At 38.0% G+C, this 23,048-nt stretch overlaps 1 pseudogene; it reads left to right on the top strand.

Moving 5' to 3' along the window:
* Positions 1-1,667: 1,667 nt before the first annotated feature.
* LOC132066158 (uncharacterized) lies at positions 1,668-19,128 on the top strand (annotated as a pseudogene).
* Positions 19,129-23,048: the final 3,920 nt, after the last annotated feature.

Below are 23,048 nucleotides of genomic sequence, written 5' to 3'. Positions count from 1 at the left end.
AACCTCCGATTTTCATTATGGAATTATCATCATCGCTATATCTCACCTTGAAGGAACAATTATTATAAGGTGAGATCAATAACAATGAATAAAATCGACATAATCATGAAATAAGCACAATAATCTCATAGAATCATTGATCTCTTAACTTGAGACTTTTAACCATAAGATCATCATCATCATAATCATCATAGAAAATATTCTCATCTTTGACATCATCATTATCATCGTAAAAACATGTTCATCGCTGTTATCATAAGAGCTCACAGAATCATAAATCTCTGGTTTGGAAAATACGGCATTTTGGAAAACATTTATGGATTATCGGGAAAGGAATCATGCCTTGGAGTCATAAACTTCTAACTTTTAAAAACAAAAAAAAGTTATGGAAACATTTATGAAATCGTACATTCATGCCTTTGAAAGAAAGGGACGAGCCTTAACATACCTGGAAGATAATTTCTCGACTTCCAACTTACTTCCTGTCTTGCAATTCACTTAAGATTATTCGTAGCCTCGTAATCTACATATACAACCATTCATACTATTGTTAGGATCATCATCATACGCTCGTCTTAAGCCCTTAATTTAAATCCATTTAAGTCTAAAATTCGAAGATCTCCCTTTTATATGCCTAGCCCGAAATCACAATCCAATAACCAACAACAACAACAACAATACCAACATCACAACAACATTATCAACACCAAGGCTCCATAAAACATCTCACATGTTTTTCCAAGTTTCTCGAACTATCCAACTTATTATACGACTATGTACTAACTTTATCTCCGTAAATAATTAATATTAATAAGGAGAGATTCATACCTTTTCTTTGTTAGAACAATAATATCTCCAATATCCACCTTGAATTCAAGCCAAAATACACCGTAAAAACGATCTATAAGCGCGACTACATGAGATTAATATTAACAAAATTACTCAAAATCCTCACTTTAAGGTAAATAGGCTCTCTTTGCTTGCTGATTTTTCTGGAAATTTTCAGGAAATTTTGATGGAGAAAAATTTTTTAACCCTTTTATAGGTGCTAAAGTCGGTGCCTTAGATCAGCTTTTAACCATGTATCGCATCTTTAATAGTGATCTTCAGAAATTATTCTGTCGTCAATTTGAATTTGCAACGTCCATAATTCTCTACTCCGATATCCTATCGACGAGTGATTTATTGCGTTGAAAACTAGATCATCGGACTTCATTTTGGCTTTTAAAACACCTTAAAACTCCTCGTATACTAGGAGATATGCCTACGTTGACTAAAAAAAAATCACGTATTTCTCAAATTTTTTTATTTTTCTTCAATTTGTGGATTTCGAAATCTTCCGAAACTCTCTCATACATGGTATTTATCACTAATCATACTTGATAATGATCATGTTCTTTTGTTTCAAGATTGTCCTTCTTTGAGGATTTACTTTCGAGATCGTAATTAATCCTTTATTCAATGTCGCATCTTACATGTCATACCTTCCAACTTCATGGATCGCCAACGCTTCATTCTGATAGTGAAGTACGTGATATCTTTAAATGCTTTACGAAGGTGCGGGGTGTAACAAATATAAAGTTAAGTGTTTCTAATTTTTTTTTAAGAATAAATAAAGAAAAAAAAGTGTCGTAGCTGTGGGAATATAAACAGTAGAAAACAAATGTAAAAAAAGAAAAAAAGAAAAAAAAAAATCAAAACCATAAACCTGTGACCGCTCATTTCTGTTCCCTTCTATCCATTAGTCATATGTGGTCAAGAATTAACGGTAAAGCAAACATATATAACCGAAAATAACCACTACTCTGCCATTAATCATCAACTTTAATCAGCTAATTAAAACTAGATAACCCCTTCAACTTCTTCACTTCCACACTAGTAATCACTACTATATGCATTCTCTGTGTTTCCGTTTGATAATCTCACCAAAAAACTATGGAAACAACAAGAAATATTCATCTTTTTGTTCACAAAGTATATGTAAAGCAAGCTTTTCATCTTCAGAATACATTAGATTTGATGCCAAGAATGATAACCTGAGTGGTAAAACATATTATTATAGAAAAGGAGGAAGAGGAGATGTGTTAGGAGATGGGGTTAATGCTATTGGAGCAGAGAAAAAGGTTCCATGTGAAGTGGAAGTAGTGTCTAGGAGAGAACGTAAAATTTAAGCTGAGATATTGGTGAATGCTGATGTTGATTCTGTTTGGAATGCTCTTACTGATTAAGAAAGGCTTGCCGATTTCGTCCCAAATCTCGTTAGCAGGTAACAGCAGTCCTTTAGTCTTATTGTCTTAAACATGCCACATGAGAATGTTGGAATCAAAGAGTTGTCAAATTAGGAAAAAGACATTCTTTTTGTTCTTTTTGAAACAGACTATAAAAAAGAAAGTAAGACAAACAAATTGAAATGGAGGGAGTACTTATATTAACATAGCAAAAGTTACATAGTTCCTACTTCCTAGATTATTACATTGATGGAAATTTCTACTGAAATTTATCCTTTTAGAGTCTAAGTACATAGTAATGAAGTACATCAATGGGAGGAGTTCCAAATAACAGGAAATAATTTTCAGCTTGAACAAGTTGCATTTTTGCTAACAAAAAACATACTTACATTTTTGCTAATGAAAGATACCTATATTACCTCGGGTATGGCCTAGTGGTTAATGAAGTAGGAGGAGAATCATGCGGAGGCAAAAAACCGCTACGTGATTTCTTTCCATTGCATTGGAGGACAGAGTTATGCGGTACCGATATTGGTGGGAGCTAGCACGTACCTTGTAGAATAGTCAAGACGAGTACAAGTTGGTTTGGACACCACCATCATAACCGGAAAAAAAAAAAGATGCATTTTTTTGGTAAACCGTAAATATTTTATTCCTTCTCAAAAAACCAAATCAAGACACTTAAAGAGCTCCTAGAATCCAAAGTCACCTCCTAGGGAGGGTACTTTATCCTCTAGGCCTCCAACAGATTACCTAATTACACGAAAAATTGCTGAATTAAACTGAGGCATCTATTTCTGTTACCATTATCAAAAAAAAAAAAAAAAACTGAGGCATCTATTTGCTTTCCTTGTTCCTCTATAGTTTGCTATCCTGTCTACAAATGCTGATCTTATCTGTGTGACCACTATATCAGTATTCACAACTGTATTCCTGAATATCTTCCAGTTCCTTGCCTTCCAAACTTGGTAGATTATTGCACTCCATATAGCTGCAACCACTTCCTTATAGAATTGCTTCCAATGTTTCCTTCTGATCCTCTCTAAGACCTGCTTGATGTCACCAGTTGGAAGCTGAATTCTAGCCCATTGTAACGCACCAGTCTTCACCTCTTTGAACCAGTCACATTCAACAAACAAATGATATGCAGTCTCCTGTACTTGTCTAGAGCATAAACAATAGTTTTCATCATCTACTGGGATATTCAGATGTGCCATCCTGGCCTTAGTTAGCAATCTTCCATGAACTCCTAACCAAACAATCATCCTGTGTCTAGGTTGTGCTATAGATGTCCAGATGAGATCTGAGATATTGAGCCTTTGTAATTCTCCTAACATTGAGTTATAGCTAGCAGTTATGGAGTATTTGCCTGATGAAGTTTATATTTCCCTTGTGTATACCACTGCATCATATCTGCCTTTAAAGAATGAATCTTTTTCCAATACCAGCTGCATTCCTGTGGAGGAGTGTGAGACCAGATGTCTTGGTCTTGCTTCAGATATAATCCATGTACCCATTTTATCCAAAGAGAATCCTGCTTCTCTGACAGTTGCCAAAGTAGTTTCCCTACTGATGCCATGTTCTAGTTCCTGCATCCTTTCACATTAAGACCACCATATTCCTTTGGACAGCAGAGCTTCTCCCATGCTACCAATGGAACCTTCCTCTTCTCATCCTTATTACCCCAAAAATAGTTTCTACATATGTTGTCAACACCCTTCAATATGCTTTGGGGTAGAATGAAAACTGATTCCCAAAAACTGTGAATTGAAAACAAAACTGCATTCACCACTTGCAGTCTGCCTGCATATGATAGTTGCTTTGAGTATCCACTCTGAATACTTCAAGTTATCTTGTCTATTAGCTGTTGGCATTCTAATTTATTCCACTTCTTTAAGGACAGAGGAAGTCCCAAATATCTGATGGGAAATTGTCCAAGGGAGAACCCAGTCTTTGCTAACAGTTGTTATTTTATGCTATCCTCAACTCCTGCTAGGAACATGTTTGATTTGTCAACATTAGCTACCAGCCCTGTAACTTTACTAAAGTGTGTTAGAGGCTCCATTACTCTAGATATTGAGGCAACATCACCTTTGCAGAAGATCATAAGATCATTTGCAAAGACCAAGTGTGTTAGTATGAGTGATTTGCACATTGGATGAAACTGAAAATCTGGTAAGCAGCTCATACACTTGAGGATTCTTGATAGATACTCGATAACCATTACAAATAATAGGGTTGGCATTGGGTCCCCCTGTCTTAGTCCTCTTTTCCCAACAAAAAAACCACGGCTCTCACCATTTACTTTGACAGTAAAGGAAGGTGAAGTGACACAAGTCATGACCAAGTGCACAAAACTGTTTGGAAAGCCATAACCTCTTAGAGCTTCCTCTACAAACTCCCAGCTAACCATGTCATATGCCTTTCTCAAGTCAATTTTCATCAAACATCTAGGAGTTGTCTTCCTTCAATAGTGTCTCAGTAGGTCATGGCAAATTAAAATGTTATGGCATTGATCTATTCTGCACAAATGCTGATTGATTTTCTGCCACTATTGCCCCTAGTACACCTCTGATCCTTTCACAAATCACTTTAGATATACATTTGTAGATAACATTGCAGTATGAGATGGGCCTGAACTGACTGGTAAATTCAGGAACTGCTACTTTTGGTATTAGTGCTATATTAGTGGTATTCAACTGTCTTAGCAGCTTTCCATTTTTCAAGAATTCAAGTATTGGTTGTACGATATCTGTCCCACAATTTCCCATGCATCCTTGAAGAAACCTCTCCCAAAGCCATCTGGACCTGGGGTTTTGTTCTTACAATTTGAAACATGGTAGTTTGTACTTCCTTTGCAGTATATGGCTTCAACAAATCAACCTGCTGCTATAGCGATAGGCAGGCTCCATTCTTTAAAAAACTAGTAAAAGCTTGCAATCTATTTCTTCCCTAGCAGTTCTTTGTAGTATTCCACAAATATATCAGCTATTACTGCAGGATCTATCTGCCAATTACCATTATTATCCTTTAATTGAGTAGTTGCTTGTCTCAATGTCCTGTGCTTGATGACTGAGAAGAAGTATTTACTGTTGTCATCCCCAAGTTTCAACCATGTAGCTTTACTTCTCTGCTGGAGGTATATTGCCTGATAAGAAGATTGCCTAAACTTGTGATATTTCTCCTTTTCTTCTTCCTGATAACTGATGTTTAAAGGATCCTGTTGTAGGAGTTTTTTTGCTTGTAACAGCTTCTCCCTATCCTCTCGTGCTTCTGTGACAATGTTTCTAAAAGACTGAGTATTCAGCTTCTTCAGGTGTTGCTTCAGTAATTTCAATCTCCTCACTACTTTCAACATTTTACAACCCTCTATATGAACATCCCAACCTGCTTTCACTATTCCTTTGAAGAGATGGTGTTGCCTACACATTACAAACTTACAGTATTGGAATGATTTCCTGCCTCGTAAGTTTTCTTCAACAAAAGTCACTTTAATGGGCAATGGTCACTTATGCCCTCAGGCAAATAGTGAGTTTTGCACGTGCCCATATTAGTCAACCAGTCATCGTTTATCAGGACTCTGTCAATTTTTGAGAATATTCTTGGACCACTTCCTTTGTCATTCTAGATGTATCTTTGCCCATGATGAGGCACCTCCATCAAGTCACACTTCTCTATGCAGTTTTGAAATTCATTACTTTTGACCAAGTCACTAGGTTGCTACCTATTCTATCTTCAGCTGTGAGTACTGAGTTAAAGTCTCCTAGGATTATCCATGGTGCTCTGTGATGTGCCGTGAAATTACGGCGCATTCGACGCCAACTGCTTAGTCTTTTGTAAATCCCCAAGTACTTTTGATGTCGTTTCTCGTGTTTTTGTGTTAATTTGTAGAATAACATGTGTTGGAAGCGACTTGAGGCAAAATGAAGCAAAAACCAGCTGAAATGAACCAGAACATCACCTGCGAATCGCATGTACTGCATGCGAGTCGCAGGTGCTGCAGCATCTAATGACAGAGATGGCTAAAACGGAAGACAGTGGTGCAACACATGCGAGCACCACATGCGAGTCGCATGTGGTACATGCGAGTCGCACACGATGCGGCAGTCTTTGCACCATAGGCTTGAAGATGCGATACCTGCGCGAAAGATTTGGTGCAACTGCCGACTCGCAAGTTGCACACATCGACCTGGATGCGATTCGCACCAGATGCGCAGGGGTATTTTTGTCTGGAAATTGTTCCCGTTTTGGATATTCTATAAATAGATTTTCTAGGGTTTTGGACTCGTTATTCTCTGATTTTTAAGTTGTCTTTTTGTGGAGCTCATTTATTATTGGTTGGTGAAGCTTTTAGGAGATTCTTTTGCTTTTGTCATCTTCTCCATTCAATACTTTTGTAAGCTTTATGAATACACTTTATGCTATTGCTTTACCTTTAATGAATATTAGTAGCTAATCTCTTTAGCTAAGGTTGTGGGACCAAATGTGTTAGTTATGTGATTGGATTTCATATTCATACTTCATTTATATGCTAATGGTGTTTTCTATTAACTCTTAAGGCGTTAATGTCTTGTGATGGTGTACAACATTACTTGTGCCTTAATACCATTACTTTGCTTGGAAAAGAAAGTAGAGGTTAGGAAAAAGAGTTAATAGCAACAATGTGGGTCATTAAATCCATCTAATAGCTTGAGCTGGAATAGAAAGCTAGTTGAGGCTAAATGGGGTGTTCTCATATAAAACATTCTAGGGCTTGGAAAAGCCTAGGATGAAATTTGCTAATTTGGTTGGAAAACTTTTAGCAAGATTCGCGTGACCCTTGGTTTAATGCATCTAGGCATATGAATAAATTGAATTGATACCCAAGCGCATTACTTTCCATTGGAACCACAACCTTGGTCCCATTCACCAATAGTTTAATGAACACACAACAACCAACCTACTATTATATTCCCCTCTCCCTTGAAATATAGACTAATAGTCGGGCGTTACACTTGACTAGTATATTTTTTCATTGTATTCTCTGTGAGATTCGACCCCAACCTCGTTGGGTTCTATATTTGACAACGACCGCTTACTCCTGATGTTAAAGGTGTAATTTGGGCGTATCAAATTTTGGGATCAGTCACTCTGCAGTTCATGTTAAAAAGTGAATCCCAAAGTTCTTTCCTACCCTCTCTGGTGTTGTAAGCATAAACCATTGTCATAGTGAATGTTAACTGCTGAGAGATGTTCCTTACTTCACATGTGATCATTTAAGCTGTTATCTCTATTGGAGTAACATTGTTGTAATCAGGTCTCCAACTGATCCAAATTCTCCCATTATAATGAGATTCAAGATTTGTAATATATGGCCATCCACCAAATATCTTTTGAGCAACTTCATCAATTTTATTTATCTTTATTTTTTTTCTAGCAAGCCTATCAATCCTGCTCTTTCATTATTGCAAAGGAGTTTAACCTCCTTTGCCTTATTAGGGCCATTCAGCCCTCTCACATTCCAACATATACAGCTATCCATTTCCAGTGGGAGGAGTAGAATGAACACCCACCTTCAAACTTGCATCACTTGTCTGCTTCTTTGCATTTTCACCTTTGTTCAGAGCCTGAAAAGCCTTTTGTGTCATCACCTGTTGTTGGTGCTTTGTCAATGCTTGTCCTGATCTCTGAGGAGTCACCCAAACTTCTGTTCCTTGCTGATTTTTCCTCTGATTCATCTTAACTGACAAATTCTTAGTTTGTCCTTTAGTTTTAGCATGCACAGTTTCTTGCACCTGTGACCTCTCCTGGTTTAGCCTAACTTCACCACCTTTGTCAACATTAGAAACTTCTGCAGAATCATCCTTGGTACTTGTTGTACTATGCTTCTCCAACCTCTTATTCATATTTACCTGCTGCTGTGCCCCTGTTCATTGTTCTGAAGGCTGTTCTACTTGTTCCTCTATCTCATCTTCTTCTTACTCAACTGGAATAGGAGGAATAGCTTGTGCTTTCTTCTCCCTACAGTTTTCATCTGTATGCCCATACTTGTCACAAAATCTGCACAAAGTTAGTTTCCAGTCGTATTCCACATTTTGCTCCACCAAATTTCTCCATTGAGTTCTAAATAGGATCACATTTGGCAATGCAGAATCCATCTCAATTTCTACTAGCAATCTAGCAAAATTCAATCTTATTTTCCTTTCTGTATTATGATCAACCATTAAAGGCTTGTCTACAAGACTACCAATTTTACTGAGTCCCTTAGGGCTCCAGAATTTGAAATCCAGCCCTGGTAATTTGATCCAAATCCGCACCGTGTACAATTCCTCTCGTGTGAAGTCCATTTCGTATTCCAAGCCTTAACAATGAATGGCTCATTGTCAAAATGGTAAATGCCTCCTTGAAGTATTTCATCTTTGCCAGCAGCAAAGTCAAAACCACAATTACTATCCCATTCTTAAGCATTGCTATTTTGTTAATCCCTAGCTTCGACCACATTCATGTAATATAGCCTTTTATTACTTCAAATGGGGGATGGGCTCCCAATACATAGCACACTACAACAGTTTTTCAATAGCCAATTTCTGAACTAATATCCTCAATATCAATGTCGATTACAGGGGACTCACCGTGCATCTTTGGGTGCAATGTATTCTAATTTGAATCCTGCATTTGATATCTTTGTAATGTCGAAGTTGTCGCTTATTGAGCTTCGCGGCATCTGTTTCTCCACCTCTCCTTCTACTTCATCTGCCCAGGATTTGTTACCGGTATTAGGTGAATTCTGCTTCACAGAGCTCGAGGATGCATGAACAAGTTCTAGCCATTGCTTCTGAGCTTCCAATTGCGAGATTGGAGCTGGTGTTGACCTAGTTTCAGTTGGTTCCTTGGTAACTTCTACTTCATGAACTGTTTCCCCAATTTTTCCAGGGTTTCCTGCTTATTCTTCCTGACTCTGAGATTGACCTGATCTCTCATTGCTAGTGCTTTTATGCTTTCAGAGATGGTATCCGCTCCCTCTTCCCCATGGACGGCGCAAGTTAGTTATCGTGCGCGGAGAGAGAAGTAAGCCATTCCTCTCTTTTACTTCATCGATTTTTAATAAATTACGTTAACATAGCAAAAGTTACATAGTTCCTAGATTATTACATTGAGGGACATTTCTACTGAAATTTATCCTTTTGGAATCTAAGTACATAGTAATGAAGTACATCCATGAAGAGGAGTTCTAAATAACAAAAGATCTTCTTAGCTTGAAAAGTTGCATTTTTGTTAGGTAATCAACAACTTGGTTCCTTCCCACTAACTACGTTTGGCCCTAGGTTTGTTCAACCTAGTGAGCATTGAAAAGAGAATGTGTCGGTAGATTTCGTTAGGATATTCAAGCAGGTTAATGACTTCATTAGAGTCTATATTTATTTCCAGTGATAGTTATTCACCCCAGTCCATCTTATGTGAAAGCCTACCATAGCAGAAATAGAGAAATTTTTGGTCTTGGCTGATACTCTTCCTTCTCCTTTCTATATCTTTTGTTTTCCGTGAAGTTCATAGTTTGAACTTGTAATCCTCTGTGGTTCTGAGCCATTCACTGAATCAGAGACATTCCTACAACTTACTGCAGTGAGAGGGGCTGTCTTTAACTGTGAGCCTTTTGGTACAATTTCAGAATAAACACATTTACTACTAACAGTTGAGATGGATATCTGAATTGGGTGTCTCTGGAGTCTTTGCTAACACATCCATATTTGAAGACATTTAGGAAATGGTTTATTCTTGTATTTCCAAAAAATAAATTAAATTAACTTTTTACATCTGAATGCCAGGAAGAATCTGTCATCTGACACTGCAACTATTATATTATCTTGAAGTTTTCTGTCTGTCATATTGCCGTGAAATTCGTATTGCGTATATTTGTGGTTATGATGATTAGGGATATACTTTCTTTACATGCTGAAGCATGAATTACTTGTTAATCACAGTAGGAGAATTCCTTGTCCACGTCCTGGACGTATTTGGTTGTAGCAAAGAGGTATCCAACGGTCGCTTTATTGGCACATAGAAGCTCGTGTTGTTTTGGATCTCCAAGAATTCATTAACGCGGTAAGCATATGAAATCTGTGTGTATGATACTTTGTGGGAGCTGTGACACTCTAATCAATGAAGGCTCGGGGAGAAATTTGATTGGGTATTTTAAATTAATAGTAGACATTTAGTCCATCAGAGACATTGTGTTGGGAGATTTAGAACATACAGGAAGGCGGCGTAATTTTGGGTATTGCGGGGAGTACAAGGTTGAGAGGTTAGGGGTGCTGTTCGTAGGATGCGGCGGGAAGAGCGATCGGACCGACGGGATCACCGGGGAATTTTGGAAGAGCGCGGAACCGGCGGAGTTTGGAGTGGTGACTAGGTTGTTTAATGTCATCTTTAAGACGGCATTGATGCCCGAAGAATGGAGGGCGAGTGAAATGATCCTACGTACAAGAATAAGGGAGATATCTGAGTTGTAACAACTTTATAGAGAGTATCAAGCTAAGCCATACTATGAAACTATGGGAAAGGGTGGTGGAGACGAGGGTGAGGAGCAGGGTGTTCGCTTGAGAGAACCGATTCGGATTTGTAGCGGACGCTCAACTAAAAGCCATCCATCTGCGAGAAGGTGGTGGGAGCAAGATAGGGAGAGGAAGAGAGACTTACACGGTATTCATCGACCTAGAAAAGGCTTATGATAAAGTTCCAAGAGAGATCTGACGGAAATGCTTGGAGGCTCAAAGTGTACCGTGGCGTACGTTAGGGTGATCGAGGACATGTATGAGGGGAACCAAAACCAAAGTAAGGACGGAGAGAAGACTCGGACCACTTTCCAAGTGATGGGGTTGCGTCGAGATCGACTAGTCCGTTTCTATTTGCCTTAGTGATGGATGGATTGTCACGCCCCGAACCATGGCCTGGACGTAACACGGCACTCGGTGCCTGACTGCATGTGACCGAGCGAACCACATGGCTTGTCAATTATTATGATACATAACATAAAAGGAATATAACGTGAATGCGCTGATGAGCCTTTATAAAACATGGTGAGTCATAATACTTAACAAAATACTTGTTTAAACATGGAAGTCTGCGGAAATAACATGAATGAGCCAAAAATGGGCTATACGATTCGGATGTCGACATAACATAGCGACTTGTCTAGTACATGAAACCTCATCATGAGTACGGCCCCAAACATGCTTCTTGAGACAAGGCCCCGGCGTACCTTAGATGCGTAACGAACCATAAAAACAAAAGTTGACTAAACCGAATGAAGATGGGGCTGTCGCAGTGATACGGATCTTCGTCTGCGGCGAGATCCTGCCCGCGTATATCGATACACTCGTCGTGGAAACCCGGGCCCCGAACGATAAAAGGGACGTCGACGATGCGTAACGACGGGTATGTAAAGCAACCGAATGAAATAACATGGACGTGAAATAATATGATAAAAGCGAAAGCGAAAACACGGACATGAACATGAGTGTATACATATATATATAAAACATGGTAAAAATATCATAAGTAGGAGAGCAATAACTTATAACCGATCCATGGTGCCTTATGCGTCACCGCCCGACGAAACACTCGGTCATCTTGCCGGGGAACATGAGATTTAATAAAATATGAAAGGATCCGGTCATTATGAGAGATCGTCCGGGACATGGGTGGAGCGATCCTCGTCCTACGGTGGCTACGTAGTTTCGGGCTATCGAAGCCCTCTCGGTAATTAATGCAACTCCCGAAAACATGAACATGTAAAATAGTGCACTTGTCGCCCATGGTATATCATGAATCGTAACTTGCTTGTACATGGTATTCATGATCATAACTTGCTTGTACATGGTTTTCATGAATCATAACTTGCTTGTACATGGTTTTCATAAATCATAACTTGTAAATATAGTTTCATAAGATAACTTGTCATAATCTTGCAAAACATGTTTTGATGCATGAGTAATAACAATAGTTCATAATCATGTATATATACTTGACTTGAAAACATGCTTGCTTCCCGGATGAAATCATAAAGTTTCATATAAACATAATGAGAACACATGAGGAAGAATTCATGATTCATGGATTTAGCTAGGATTCCTAATATCCGTAATGGAGGATTAGGAATACAATAACGAACATAGATACAAAATTCATGTACATACATACATAATTACGGGCTACCAATATGTTGGGTTTAATGCCCTAGGATTTGAACTTCATGGATTTTAAGAAACGGATCATGGGGAAGAACGTGAGATTCCCACATGTGTATAGTGGAAGTTCTCATTACCTTAACTTCACCTTTTGAGCGTATCACAATGTCCTCCAATCCCTTCAACTTTAATCTATAGCAGTACATGTCATAGGATTCTATAATGTAACAATATCCATGCTTTGTTCATCTAAGCATTTTATCAAACACTGGGTGGACATGAAACTCCACAACCCTCATTAATGGTGTTTTTCTTCACCAAATCCCCATTCTATTACTTCTAGCAAATTCTAAAATCTCAATTAGATGTAATTAACATCATTCTTCATCACCCATATGAATATAACAATTCCAAGTCAACAATCCAACAACTCTAGCATAGTTCATATGATTCTTTTCAACAAACCAATTATTATTCTCCCAAGAGTTCATCAATTCACAACTACAATTGATTAGGGAGTAGAAACATTACCTTTTTGGGTAGTCACCACGAATCAACACCCCCAAGTCCGATCTTTAGCTTAAAATGACGGCAACAACTTGTACTACACTTTATCCTTCACGAGCTTCGGGATTTGGGGCCTTAAACTTGGTTGATTTCCTACTTTCTCTCTCTAGCTCTCCCTCTCTCACTTCCTCTCTTTCTAAAAATCTGAAATTTGAGGGAAAAAAAACGGAGGCTGCTAGGGTTTTCATTTCCCTTAAATACTAAAGGAAAATGGGTTGACCCAACTTGAAAACGGGTTGAGACCTATCTGTCTTAAAACGTCTATATCTCCCTATCCCGACGTCGCCTATGAACCCACGACCTATGGTTGGAAAGGTTTTTCAATTATCTAAAACTTTCGTTCTTTGAGTTTTCCCAAATTCCCAATTTATGATAGGGTTATGGCCTCCCGAAGTCGGTGACCCGAAACGTATATACGGACCAAGATACGGTCACTGTTACGGTCCCGTAACACAAGGTACGGACCGTAACTTTGTACCGTACCTTGGTGAAAATTTCCAGTGAGCTTCTGGAAATTTTTGGGACGTTACGGTCCACTGTTACGGCCCGTAACACGAGTTACGGTCCGTAACGTCACCAGATTACGCCGGCAAAATTTCCAGCGAATAGGCTTCAGTAAAATGGGCATAACTTTTTGCACAGATGACCGTTTGACCCCGTAAGATACTGTTGGAAAGCTATTTCAAAGGGCTACAACTTTCATTGAGGAAGTTTTCTCAAATTCCCAACGGATTTTTCACTAAAGTTGACGGAAGGCAGACGTATCGAAAACTTAGCCGATTCTATAGGATTTCAAGTGCCTTACTATTAGCCATATTGAGACGATCATATCTCCTTGCTCCGATCTCTCGATTGGCTTGGTCCTTATATCGTTAGAAAGGTATTTACGCATACTACAACTTCATTGATAGTACCTTCCCAAATTCCAAACCGATCGAGGAGTTATCGTCGCCCGAAATAGGCCCGCGAACCATTTTCGCAAAACGTCAAAACCTTAAATGTTTCCACTAGAACTCTAATGATATGAGCTTAGACATAGTTCCAAGATGCGGGGTGTTACATGGATTGACACGGCAAATTCAAGGTGAGGTGCCATGGTGTATGCTTTTCGCGGACGATATAGTCTTGATTGACGAGACTCGTAGCGGAGTTAACGCTAAGCTTTGGAGGATTGGAGACATACTTTGGAGACTAAAGGGTTTAAGTGCGAAAGAGACAGGCAGTACTTGGAGTGTAAGTTCAGTGAAGCACCTCAGGAGGCTGGCGTGGAAGTGAGGCTTGGTACCCAGGTCATCCAGAAGAAAAATAGTTTTAAGTACCTTGGGTCTATTGTGCAAGGCAGCGGGGAGATTGACGATGATGTCACACATCGTATTGGGGCAGGGTGGATGAAATGGAGGCTCGCCTCTGGAGTCTTGTGTGACAAAAAGGTACCACCAAAATTTATAGGTGAGTTCTATAGAGTGATGGTTAGACCGAGCTATGTTGTATGGGCGGAGTGTGTCGCTTAAGATCTCTCACGTTCAAAAAGATGAAAGTAGCCGAGATGAGAATGTTGAGATGGATGCGTGGCCACGCCGCAGAGCGACAGGATTAGGAATGAGGATATTCGGGATAAGGTGGGGGTGGCCTCGGTGGAAGACAAGTTGCGAGAAGCGAGATTGGAGATGGTTTGGGCATGTGAAGAGAGAGACACGATGCCCCGGTGCGGAGGTGTGAGAGGTTGGCCATGGATGGTTTCGAGACGAGGCAGGGTAGGGTAGGCGAAGAAGTATTGGGGAGGTAATTAGACACGACATGGCACAATTACAGCTTACCGAGGACATGACCTTAGATAGGAGGGTTTGGAGGACCCAAATTAGGGTAGAAGGCTAGTAGATAGTCCCGTTACCCGTTCTTATTAGTAATCGCAGTATCGCAATATAATTTCTTATGCTCCAATTTATGCTATTATCTACTATTTCCTGTGCTTTCATTACCCTGTGGTACCTGTGCCGATTGCATTATTTTATTTTATATTATTGCTTTTACATGTCGCTTTGAATTTCTTAGCATTATCGACTTGTTTATGCTTTTATGCTTTCTTGAGCCGAGGGTCTTTCGGAAATGTACCGTCCTACCTTGGTAGGAGTAAGGTCCGCGTACACTCTACCCTCCCCCGGACCCACGATGTGGGATTTTACTGGGTTGTTGTTGTTGTGGTTGTTGTAGTAGACATTTAGTCCATCACCAACTAATCTTTTGTTTTATATCCATTTCTTGTGGGAGTAATAGCATTCAAACTCATAACATCCATTCATATACATAGCTCATTTGTTCTCCTTGATTTGGCTGATATCTTTTACAAATTCTCCAAATTTAGGATAATGTTCGTGAGCTCCATTTCTCTATGGTTGACGGTGACTTCAAGAAGTTTGAAGGCAAATGGTCTGTGAGAGTTGGAACAAGGTACAATCTTTATTTGAGCAGACAGAACTTTGCTTTTCTTAATTTTCCTTTTATGTTGTCTTCAAGAGTAACCTAGATAGGAGAGTGTGGACTAGGTAGTCAAGCAGCTTCTCTCTCCCCAGTGGTAGAGCAGGGTTCTAGGCTGGAACATCTACATGCTTCCTTACCAGTATTACTATTGTTATGCTAGTATTATCTTATTCTTCATTTTTATTACTGTTGTTACTTTTACTTTGGTTATCCTTACTATTTTTGTTGTCAGTACTTTTCTTTCTTCAATATTTTCATCATAGCTTGTTTACTATTGCATTTTTTTGTTTTTTTGTTTTTTCATTTCAAACCTATTCTGATAAACGATTTTCTTGGCCGAGGGTCTATCGAAAACAGCCTCTCTACCCCCACAAAGGTAAGGGTAAGGTCTGCGTACACCTCACCCCCCCCCAGACCCCACTTGTGGGATCACACTGGGTATGATGTTGTCTTCAAAAATAATGTAGAGACCTGCAAATGCCTTTTTTCAGAAAGTAAGGTAGGAGTAATATGGCAGATTATGAGAGGATTTTCCTCAAACAAGTTGCTTTGGCTCTTCCTTGGGGTTTAATTTGCCACTACCAATTCTCAAACGGTTTGAAGCGTTTGAGACTAGACTTCAACGACTATAATTTTCTCTTCAGAAACAAAAGCCAAATTTCTGCTAAATTGAGATGTCTTTTGAAGTTAGGCTTTGTTTCACCTGTTAGATTCTTTCGTGGTTGGCTTGTTTTCAAAGACCTAAACTTCAAAACAAATTTCAGGTGGTTAAACATAGAGTGAAACCCTTTGAATGCTGCAATTAAATGTCAAAGGACAATTTCCTCTAATATACTTATAATGCAGACATATTGCTACATGCCATACTAAGTTTCCTTTTCAGGTCTTCAACAGCTATACTAAGTTATGAAGTTAGTGTTATACCAAGAATCAACTTTCCTGCCATTTTCTTGGAGAGGATTATCAGGTCAGATCTCCCAGTAAATCTTCAAGCCTTGTCCTGTAGAGCTGAAAACAGTTATCAAGGTGATCGGAGTGTTTCCCTCACTTTTGCTGATACCAAAGCAGAACCCGGTTCTTCCCTTATTTCCTCTAAGAGAGATATTGATAGTGTCATATCGCATGAGAATATATCTTCCAGTGACAAATTAAAGGACAAGTTTGTCAAAGCCACTTTTGGTCCGTTGGCACAAGCTACAAGTGATGCGAGTAATAATTGGGGAATATTTGGGAAAGCTTGCAGACTTGACAAGCCATGTGTGGTGGATGAGGTCCATCTCCGAAGATTTGATGGTCTACTGGTAATTAATAGACTGTATACTATGACTTGTGAACCCGTATTTTTTTTGGTAGTCCTTTGATAGATTGATTTTGGGTGACGGAAAATGGATGTGTTCATCGCTGCGTTGTTTCTAGTATTGCAGTAAAAGCTCCAGTCCGTGAAGTATGGAATGTCTTGACTGCTTATGAAAGTCTTCCTGAGTAAGTTTTCAGGGCTTTCCTTGTAATCCTTTTTTTTTTTTTTTTTTTTTTTTTTTTTGAGATTATTTTCTGTGGTAAAATTTTGTTCATGTGAACTCATTATTGATATCTGTTTCCTCTGATGACGACATTTCACTTAATGTATTTTAGACAACCTTAATGTGCCTTTTAAGTGGCAGAAGTGAGAGATAACTTAGTCTTGCTTTGATTTATAGATATCACTAGATGTTGATTGGCTAGGTACATAAAAGTTTCTTAAGCTGCGAAGTATAATATAAGGTAGCATTGTCTAGTTTATCTTAAGTAAAGTTTCCCCGATGTTTAGTTCCATGAACAATCAATTGAGATATATATCTAGCTTGGTCACACTAATGTTAATTCGTCCCAAATTATTGCAGGATAGTTCCAAATTTTAGCAATCAGTAAGATCTTATCACGAGACAACAACAAAGTTCGCATTCTTCAGGTGGGTTATGTTTGATTTAACTAACAGAATTGAGTACACCGGTCATCTTTTACATTTGAACTGCAAGAATTTGTGTTAGTTCATATTGAAAGTAATAATGCAATATGTTGTATATCGTAATGAATTATGTTTCTCAAATATTAGTAAGTGGATAACTCCTGGAATCAATAAGGTGATGCTTCCACTTGTCCATTTCCAGGAAGGATGCAAGGGTCTTCTATACATGGTACTCCATGCACGTGTTGTTCTAGACTTATCTGAACATATAGAACAAGAAATTAGCTTTGAGCAGGTGGAAGGAGACTTTGATTCTTTTCAAGGAAAATGGATCTTAGAGCAATTAGGAAGTCATCATACACTATTGAAGTATAGTGTGGAGTCAAAAATGCATAAGAATTCATTTCTTTCTGCAGCAATTATGGAAGAGGTTTGTATCCATGTCTACTCTCTTCATCCACTTAACATTGAAATTTATTTTCCTATATCCGTATGACAGGATTCCCTTTATTTTCAGCAGTTTGTGACATTTTCAGGTCATATGTGCAATCCGAGATTACATTGAGAAAAGAGAGACCGAGAAACCCCTCAAGAAATTTAACCATGATGTATGCAGAGAGTCATCGGTTGGTTCATCAATGAAGGATTCATCTGTTTATTATGATATGTCAGCTGGGCAGAATTCAGACAGTAGTAGTTTATATTCACCTAGACAAAGGCCAAAAGTTCCGGGGTTACAGAGGGATATTGAAGTTCTCAAAGCTGAGCTCTTGGCTTTTATCTCTGAACATGGACAGGAAGGATTTATGCCTATGAGAAAGCAACTCAGGAAACATGGAAGAGTGGATATTGAAAAGGCGATTACACGCATGGGAGGTTTTAGAAGAATTGCTTCATTAATGAATCTCTCTCTTGCTTACAAGCACCGCAAACCGAAAGGTTATTGGGATAGCTTGAAAACTTACAAGAGGAGGTTAGTTGTCACTAATTATGAATACATGAAACCAGCATAAGATACTCAGTGCCGGCTGAAGGGGTGGGCTACTAAGGCCCCATTTTCTAATAATAGTATGTGCATATATTAATTACTTTTTTCTTTTGATAAATATTGAATACTATGGAATAGAAATTACAAAAAATATACTATATATATATATATATATATATATATATATATAAAAGGAAAGAGAACTTTTGAAAGTAACATAATTGTCTCACAAAAATTAGGTAATAGGAAAAACACATTTAGATCCTTGTATACCTCTGACTATAAATCTTGTTGAGCCGTTTACATTTGATAATGGAGTAAATGACCCAAATTATGTTTCTCGTTTTTTTTTGTCTTACAAGAAAATCTGTAGTCTTACTTTTTTCCCCTTCGTCCAAGTATTATATTTTTGTGTGTGAGAGAGTGTGTGTGTGAGGGCGCACTTGCTCAAAGTTCTTTTTTTGTTAAAAAAAAGAAATTAAAACTATTATTATAGTTTGGCTTTGGCCACCAAATTTGTTGAGCCGCCCTTGAAGATACTAATCAATGAGGAAAAAATATTGGGTTTCACCTTTTAAGAGATGTTACCACCTTTCATGTTTGCATTTCATATTTTCTTGATTATTTTGATTAAGCTTAGAAATGAATCTGCAACTTCTCAGATTGCTCGCTTCCAGAAGAACTGGGGATCCATCATATATGCCCAGTAGAAAATCCTGCTGTTACACTCCGTACTTCCAGATGAACGTTCGCTAAGTTTAAGTACAAGTACGTGGAATTATGATCAAGATGAGCAGTCTTTCGGGTTTAAGGAATGGTATAATTATTAGGTATACTTATAGATAAAGTGATATATAGAGTACCGGAAGTCCCACAACCAAATAGAGTTGAAGAAATAAGCTATTGAGACCTTGGATTTTATGAAAAATATGAGGGGCAATTTTTTGACCAAATTTGAGAAAGAATATCTTTTAGTATATGAGAAATTTTAAACCAAAGCAAAAGCCTAAAACGAAGTTCGTCGAGTCTAGCTTCCAACGCAACAAACCTCTCGACGATACGACATCATAGTAGAGAATTATGGACGTTACAAGTTAGGCTGACAGAGCTGAAACGCCTGCTACAGTAGTCGCGCTGCTACAGTAACTGCTATAGTACCGACCCGACTTTGGGACCTTATAAAAGGGGTTTTACCCCACATTTTTCATCCAAAACACCTCTCAAAATCTCCCAAACTTTCTAGAGAGTTCTCCCAACCTTTCCTCCACAAAATTTTAACGCGAATTAAGTATAATCTCCGAATTTAAGTTCGGACAGCGAGTAGTTGCGATCATACTATCGTATTGCGGTGAATCTTAGTTGGAATTCAAGGCAAATATTGGAGATATCAAGGTACTAGCAAGAATAAGGTATGAATCTCTCCTTGTTGATATGGATATAAGTTTATTTACGGAAGTAGAGTTGTTGAATAATTGTATAGTGGATTTGTTGGTGGAAAAATTGGACAAATGTCGTGTGGGATATTTTATGGAATATATTAGTATTGTTGTTGTTTTTGTTGGTTGCTGGATTGTGATTTCGCCAGTATATAAACAAAAGGGAGATCTTTGCCTTAATTTAACGCAGATTCTAAAGGGATTTTAATTAAAGGCTTAAGACAAGTGTATGATGGTGAGCCTAATAATAGTATGAACGGTTTTATATGTAGATTACAAGTCAGGGATAAGTGGGAAGGTCAAGGAGCAATATTCCAGGTATGTTAAGGCTAAACCCTTTCTTTCTAAAGGCATGATTCTTTTGTTATAAACCGTTGCGCCATATCCATAATGTCATTGCTTTCACAAATGTTAGAATCTATGAGCCTTATGAACCGTATAATATTGTTGAGCTATTCATGACCTTCGAGATTATTCTATCATTGTCGATCTCGCCTTATAATTTGTTCCTTCAAGTAGATGTGTTCATGACCTAAGAATAATCCAACGAGACGAGAAACGTGTACTTAGGTAATGTTCCAGCGGACATGAACAAGTGTCTTAGCTGAGGATTTCTAAGAAGTCCTAATGGCGAGACGTGCTTATAAGTCTTATATGATTATGCAGACACTGCGGGTTAAGTGAAGACTACGAGAAGTGCATATAGATTACTTGTAGAAGTTTGATTATGATGTCGATCATAGTTCCATAACAATAATCTTACCACCGTGTTACCATGATATGTATTTACTATTGGTCTACTTAGGTAATGAATTACCACCGAGTTACTACGGCTAGGACATGATTAGTCGGCGTGCTTCCCATCGGGCGGAGGGTGATTACTAATGGCCGGCCCGCCACCACCGGTCCTAATGGACAGAGATAGCACCGAGATAGCTAGGATCGCGTATAAGTCTTAGTGATTATAGAGACATGTGTACCAGATTCTCATTAATAAGTCGGTTAAGTCGATGCTTATCTTTCCTTCCCCGCACATATAGTTATTATGTTACATTTCCACCTTACATACTGACATTATTCGATTGCGTTTATCAGATAGTTTTCAAGAAGGATACCATTGGCACCCACTGTTTGGTTGCTCCGAGTCCGATGGCCGCATATGCATTTACGGGTATGGCAGGGCCCCCGTTCCGACCACTTTATGTCATGTACTCGTAAAGGCTCGTACGTATATGCACTAGATGTCTTATAATCATATGGACTTATACTATGTTGTATCATTATTATGGATAGCCCACTTGCGTATGCACTCGAGATTAGTTTGAAGACGTAAGTATGTTATCTTTTGGGCTTGTGCCCCTATGGTTTATGGTACCTTGGTCTTATGTTGCCTTTCGAGATACAGGAAACGTGAGTTACGCTTGGTTCGCTTCTGGTTCGTAGGTGCCGAGTGCCAGTCACGCCTTACCAAGGTTGGGGTGTGACACCTTCGAACGTGCAGGTATGGAACTTGATTCAAGATTTTATTCCTGTCTTGGTATAATTTGCTCCTCGTCCCCACTCACCACCCTGCTAAAATGGAAGAAATAAGTAAAATGAAATGCAGGATACTGCAAGACACAACTCTAGGCCTAGGAAACATTGTGTCTTGTACTGGTTCTTTACCTCACAAATGATTCTGATTGTTTTAAGTTGTCTCCTACAGGTCGTTATGATATTGCTCGTGTATTAGAAAAATGGGGTGGCCTTCATGAAGTTTCGCGTCTTCTGACACTTAAGGTAAGACATCCTAACAGACAAGCAAGCCTTGCCAAAGAGAAGAAAGTTGAATTGTTAGCTAATGATGTAAATTGTGAAACGACATCGTCTAAACCTTTTGTTGCACAAGATGCAAAAAAATGGCTTATGAAACTCAAGGACTTGGACATAAATTGGGTGGAATGAGTATTGAATTTTGTTTCATTATACTTTTCTTCTAAAAGCATTACACAGCTAATTGCGTCAAGTGTACATATATCAATCAAGTATGTTTCAATTCCAAATTAGTTTGAGTTGACTCTCTCTCTCTCTCTCTCTCTCTCTCTCTCTCTCTCTATATATATATATATATATATATATATATATATATATATATAAATTTTATTCCATCCTTAATTGGATATCCACCTTACTTTCTGCTTTATGTACAAGAAGTGTTATTTTTCAGAGTTCCCTATGTATTTATAACCAAAAAGTAGACTCACTTTCAATGACTAGTCGAACTTAGTTGCATCATGAGCTTCAGCTTCATCCTTCATGTCTTTGTGACTGCAGTAAAAGTGAATGCAGAACAAATCTTTTGATTGAAGGCTATTAGGTGCAATATATACATTATGTCAATGTGGGAATAATAAAATTATTACTATTATGGTTGTTATACCCCATTTAAACGGGTTAAATTAGAGTACAACATATTGGAGATTCCTAAATTGCTTTGTTTTAAGGAGTCGCCACCTAATTAATTTTAAGGTGAATTAGGGCACCTAATTATTTACTAAGGTAAGAGAGAATGGTCCGCTCAAATCTTAGTTCTAGAGAATTAACCTAAAGGGAAGGGGGTAGGCATCCTTTAGAATCCGTTGACTACGGTTTTACACGAATTTAGGTTAATTATTTAAGGCTAAATATGGTGCTTAAATCTTAAGAAAATAACTTGTAAATATTATTAAGATTTTAAAGGAAAATATTATAATGCTATTTAAGCTGACTTGTAGAAAAAATATAGTAATTTGCGTAAAAGTAGATTTTAAATGCTAAATAGAACTTAAGGACATTGCTAAGGTCTTAAATGAAAAATATAATAATGCTATCCGAAATAAGATTTGAAAAAATATATAATAATTTGCCTATAATAATAGCTTTCCAATAAAAGTGTGAACTTTAGATAAAATTTACATCATATCAATAGGGTGATGTAGAAATGCCTAGGGTTATTTTCTTTAAAATGTGGTGAAAATGGCATGAATTTTCTTTATTTCTTTCTTTAACTTTATTTAACTATGTTCGGCTCAAAATATGTATAATCGAATTAATCTAAAACGTTTATAAATAATACTTGGATTAATATTTGTATGTTAGTGATGTTTTAATTTTCTAAGATAGTAATAAATAAAACGTAATTCCTTTGATTCAAAATATACTATTTTAAAAATCAATTGTTTTGAAAGTAAATATTAAGATACTATAAATAACTTTAATGTA

The sequence above is a fragment of the Lycium ferocissimum genome, chromosome 8, assembly GCF_029784015.1.
Source record: "Lycium ferocissimum isolate CSIRO_LF1 chromosome 8, AGI_CSIRO_Lferr_CH_V1, whole genome shotgun sequence".
Lineage (NCBI taxonomy): Eukaryota > Viridiplantae > Streptophyta > Magnoliopsida > Solanales > Solanaceae > Lycium > Lycium ferocissimum.
The sequence above is the reverse complement of the archived record's forward strand: the minus strand, read 5'-3'. Positions and strand labels throughout refer to the sequence as shown.